Source organism: Boleophthalmus pectinirostris, unplaced genomic scaffold (assembly GCF_026225935.1).
Source record: "Boleophthalmus pectinirostris isolate CB_2022bp ecotype Guang Dong unplaced genomic scaffold, ASM2622593v1 HiC_scaffold_15, whole genome shotgun sequence".
Classification (NCBI taxonomy): domain Eukaryota; kingdom Metazoa; phylum Chordata; class Actinopteri; order Gobiiformes; family Gobiidae; genus Boleophthalmus; species Boleophthalmus pectinirostris.
In genome coordinates this window covers 14,415,407-14,421,406 of record NW_026571070.1, presented here as the reverse complement: position 1 = coordinate 14,421,406, position 6,000 = coordinate 14,415,407, and positions in this window count along the sequence as shown.

The following is a 6,000-nucleotide window of genomic DNA, read 5'->3' as shown; positions in this document are numbered from 1 at the left end:
TAATAGTAATTTATTAACTCTCACTCATCAACGCATGTCTGTAGATTTTAATAATGTCACTAGAAATTTGAAAAAGCACATATTTGCAAACAAAGTGTTGACATTAGTTAATTTGTTAATTTGTACTATACTGAAACCTGCACATAATGATTTTGAATATCATGTGGACTGTAGGAAATATGCTGCAATGGAAATGGTGATATTATATTGTATTTTACTGCCAATGTTAATGATGAACTAAGTTAGTTTTGTAATGTAATTGTAATAAAACTTTTATTATTTTTAGTGCCCAGTTTACTGCCCAGGGACTGCAGGTGGAAAGCAGCAGCAGCTAAATCTGGTACAATCATATTTTGTTTTGTAAGATTAATGAATTTGTACATGATCCCTGACAAATAAAGAATAAAGAAATTAATAAAGACAGAAAGCATTACGTATCCATATGTATTACTTCACTTCCATAAGTCCATAAGATTTTAATGAATAAACTGCCCTCATTGTTTCTTTTATCTAAAGGAATTTCACACGCTCACATACTATCTGATGCTTCCAGAGAAGGACGCGGCCACACTGGTAGAAGAGTATTAAGAACTAGAGTTTAGTCTATAGGACCAGAGAATGATTGTGTGTTAAGACGAATTAGTGTCTGCCAATAGATGGACATGGAGGTGTACATTAAGTGCACACAGAAATTACTCAATAGCACGAATCTGTGCTCCGAATGGATGAAACATCTCAAGACTACACATATCAAGATGGCACCATCTGCTAGCACACCTCCACCCACGCTGACCATCACTGCTGCAAGGCCACAATTCCAAAGGTAATACAATATGGCGAATCTGAGAGTCATGAGATCATGTCTCTCTCTATAAGGGTCTAAGCAGAGACAGCATGGATTTGAAAATATCTATTTATATTACCCAGACGAGACAGTTGTTTAAATGTAGTTAAAGGTCAGATATTAACAAACTTGACTCTTGTGGAAGCTTCTAAGTAATATATAACGCTATTCATGCATGAAATAATGTGAAGCATGATTGGAAATGCAATCAGCTGTTTAAAAACTCAAGTTGGAGCTCCACATGAAGTCCTACAAAAAAAGCAGAAGCTGTTGGTAGTTGTGTTTTGTTCATGGAAACAGACACAAGGTGTTGAGGAAATTGTAACACCCTTAATCTATCTCTAGGATCTGTCCAGAAAATAATAGGGACTAACCCAGGTACCACAGCCTCAGCACAGTCAAACACCACGCACTATGATGCAGTTACGGCAAATATACAAAGAAACTGCCTAATCAAACACGCTCGAACACCTAATGATAACGACACATAGCATGGGCTAGTAGGGTAAATCAATAAATGATATCAGAGTCCACAAAACAGAACAAGAATGATTGAGTTTTTAGGTTAGAAAATGTTGTCTGTAGGGTTCCAGTAGAAAATGAAGTGGACAAATATGCTACTGCTAATTGAAAAGTGAGGATTCGACTAGAACTGTACCTGATGAACGATGCAAATATACACAGATCAAATCATTGTTATTATTAAATATTGTAAGTAAATACAGGTAACAGATACATAGATTTAGAGAAAGGTAGTTCAGCTTAGACTCTAACTAAACAGTATTATAAGATAATTTCCAAGGTTTCATAGTGCTGGATGGTACTGTTATATTTTTCCAAGGCGAGAATAGAGCAGGAGTAATTGTATAATAAATATATCAAAATAAACATAGTTAGTATCTAAGCCACTATGCAGTATATCAGTCCAAGCTATATGGTAGATTCCATGTGATCAAAAGCAAGATAATTCATTTCGTCGCGAAACTGGAACGAAACCACACTTACGACATCCACACCAACTTAAGTCCAGGGAGACAAGTACAGAAGCGCAAACTAGATAGACTCACATTATGTGACCAGGTGCATGCCTTATTATTTCAGTGATATATTGATAAAGACCTTGGAGTGTATATATTTTATTGAATTACAAAACAACACAGATGATCTATTTTCATCAATAATAACTTTAATCTAGACCAAGAGTAAGAAGTTATATTTCTACTTTGTACCTTTTACTAAACTGGAAGGCACCTCATAGTTTACAAGGGAGAGATGACTAAACTCATAAGCTGCTGTCTCAATGTCCAAACACAAATATTATAACTGACTAAAATAACGACAACGCTATACAAGTTATGATTGTTATTAGGCTTAAGCTTTAATATCATTGTTTATATCTGAGAGTAAAAATTTTTACTGTTTGCCTTATAGGAAATCCTTCCTATTAATGTACTGAACGAAACAGTGATTAAGAAACGAGATTCACTAGGCACAGCTCTGAAAAGTTGGATTATACGAGTTCAACTTCATTTTTTCTTCATATGGTATGGATGTGCAGTTCAGTTCGAACGAGTCATGTGTAGTCACTACCGAAACCACGCTTTGGAAGATGTAAAGCTGTAGATATTCCTACCGTTTTCAGCAGTAATTGTTTATCCTAATTATCTTAACGGCGGATGACACTGGTGATACTTGACATTCTTTTCATACTGAACAAGCGTATTCACCGAGTATGCTTATTATAAACACGGATATATAATCTACATATTGGAGATCACCATGAGATACCGAGACTTGAAAGTTATCAGGAAATCAAGTATCTGTAGAAGGGACGCAGCTTAATTTAACACCATGCAGAGTCTAGCATGCCTTTCTTTTTTTGTTTTATGGGTATATATTATTTTTCACACAGATTACTAGTAATTGCAACCCTGCTAATTGTATCTAAAATGTAGAACCTCTTCCAGACTGGAAACAAACTGAGTGTGTAATGATGCGAGCAGTATCTATACCATCGGTGAAGCCGCATAAAAAGAGGCAACAATGAGAGATGATGATCTGAACTCATACTAAGTCGCTAACTATGTAAATGACCATGATAGAACAATTGATGTAGTTTCCCAGTAGCCTTTAAAACCATCTATCAAAGTCGCAATGTCCTGTCTGCTGCGACCTGTAGCAGAGCCATATAACTATGAGAGAACACAGATAAATATGTATTGCTACATAGATTAGAGGCCACTTTGAAGAAGTGTCAATGCGACTTATTTATCAATCGCTCCCGATGTACTCGGGTTATACTTGGTAGAAATGATTTCACATTGAGCGTCATGACTACCAGGGCTGCCACAATATTCTTCTGTTAATAAAAATCTGAAGTATAGGTACGTGTATATGCGATGATCTGCGGCGATAACATCAATCACAAAGTCTACTGCTGGTGAAGGCTTCTCCTACTCGGCCAGTCGAGGAGTACTCGCATAACGCATAGCAGTCAAAATAAATCATCACCGACGGTCCATGTGATGAGTTTCTCTAGAGATCAATACTTTGACTAACTGCCTCAGTCACGTCACACACGAACTGAGAACAACCATAACACAAGCCCTACAAAGGCTAGTAATGCAGCAAGTGGTGGATTGAGTAACTCTAAACATCACACATAGGTGGAATGTACACATAGTTTTAGACTAACAATAATGATAAAACAGTAGCAATAGAGGTTTGACCCTAAAAGGTTACACAAACGTGAGTATAGTGTTAAAGAATATAGAAACATGAAATGTAGCACAACACTCTATCGATATAAAGAGTGTTCTGCTATAAGGGGAAGACAGAGCTATCTAACTTATAAAGAATACACCGAGGGACAAATTCCATCTATATACCAAGTACACGACTTTATATGGGTGATTCACCATGATCACTGATATACTATATCTTTGATTATCAGTGGGTGAGTCTTTTAAGAGGGAGTTCGATATTTAATTTGATTTATGCTCTAAGGTGGGATGTTTACTCAAATTAATATCTAATCGATTGTAAAAAAAATATGAAGTTTCAGCAATATATATTAAACAGTAACTAGGGTCTTCAAAATGAAAGGGAACAGTGTGATTATCTTAACATATTTAGTCAGAGTCTTGAAGATGTAAAAAGTTGGAGTAGAAATCAAACCTTCTATATAAGGCGCTACAATAGTAGAATAAACAGTAACACGTAGACACTTTGTAAAATGTACTTAGAATTCGAACAAAACACTATGTTGAGAATAAAATGTGCATAATTTGTATGTGATTTCATAAGGTAAATATTTAGCTACCTTCTCTATATAATCAAGGAACAAAATCTCTACCGGCTAATAGGAAAGTAAAATAACTTAGTAAAGCGTAAGGTGTATATATGATATTGTTTATTTTCACACAAAAACGCATGTGGGCAGACATTATTTGTAGAAGAATTAAACAGCAGACGAAATCAATGCAAAATACTGAGAGTGATCATTTCCAGATAAACCACTAGCGATATAGCTCTAAAACTAATTGTGAAAAGAATTTAATATTTATTTTGATACAAAATATCCTATCTTTGTGACCAATCGAGTTGGAAAAATCATCTTAAAAAAATAGCTATAACATAATGAATAAAACATAACTTGGAGTAGAGGTCGCACCTTCACCTGCTTATTGTTGTTGATGATCTCATTAGAGCGAGAGGTGAAATGATAATAGGTCATTATCGGTAACTTCTCTGAGGATAGAGTACACAGTGACCCATGCTGGTGCATTTTAACATGTTAAGTATGTCATTTCAAAGCACTCTTAGATAGTTCCACTAGAGCTAGGACATTAAATACATAATTGTCTATCCTCTATTGGAGACGCACAACAGAGACTATTGAGAATCTTACTGTGAGTATCTTCTCCCAACAGTTCACTACAGGTCGTGAGACAACAGCGATAACCACCTAGGTAAGAAATATGGTTTTATTGTCGAGTTTAATTTATACTGGTCTTTAATGACAAGAATTATAAACAGTCCATGGCAAAATGCCATAACCTCTCCATGGAGATGAGATAGCTACCAGCAGAAAAGTTACACAATGTATCTTTAAAATTGTGCGTCTTTAAATTTAATCAAATAAGTTCTATAAACTAAAACTGGAAAAAATCTAAAGACTTTTATTTTACTTTAGCCAAAGCATAGGAAAATTATTTGCTTTGAAAGGGACAGTTCTAAATTTTGGACATAGGACCTCATTTCCTAGTGAACCAGAGTGTTGGAGATGTGTGGAGACACTTTTTAAAATATTCCATCCAGTCCTTGTATTTGCAGAGGTCGCTGGTGCTAGGCTAGTGCATTTCAATGGCCATAGTATCCTGCCATTAAAAACAGTCCCACCCACAAAAACAAAAAGCAAATCACTATCACAACACAAAAATCTAATTACAACAGAGTGTCGACGTAAATGTCTGTGTCAATAGAATAATTTTAGAAGTAAACCCAACCTTGCATTTGAAGAATATGTCTGAGCAGCAGTGAGTTGTACTTCCTAACAGAAAGCTAGGGCAATGGCGGACTGATATATGAGAAAATAGTCCCTCAACATGCAGTGATTCATGCAATGTGAGATTAGTTTTACCTCAAACATTATTCTATCAACACATCAAGACATATATACATCGACAACCTTGTGTAATAATAGATTTTCTTCGGGTGTTTTTGTGGAGTGGGTAAGACTGTTTTTAGTGGCAGGATACTGTGGCAGTGTCTCCAAACGTCTCCAACTCTCTGGCTCACTAGGAAATGAGGTCCTATGTCTAAAATTCTGAACTGTCCCTTTAACCCATATTTCACCCAACATGGTTAATGGGCCTATATTATGCCATTTACTGATCTTTGTTATAATGTTGTTTCCTTAACGAAGACACACCTGGAGTTGTTTTATTTCATTCACACATTCACACAACACAACAGTCCTGCATATTTAGGCTCAGTTCTTCTCTCAAATGAAAAACACCTTGTGACGTCATGTGGTAATACAGGAAGTGCTCAACTGCTCAACTAAAATCATTTGGATCATTTCAGCCCGGGAATTTGTAATTTTTACTGAACTAAAAGTAAAAGGTAGCTGTTAACTTGAAAACTACCACTTC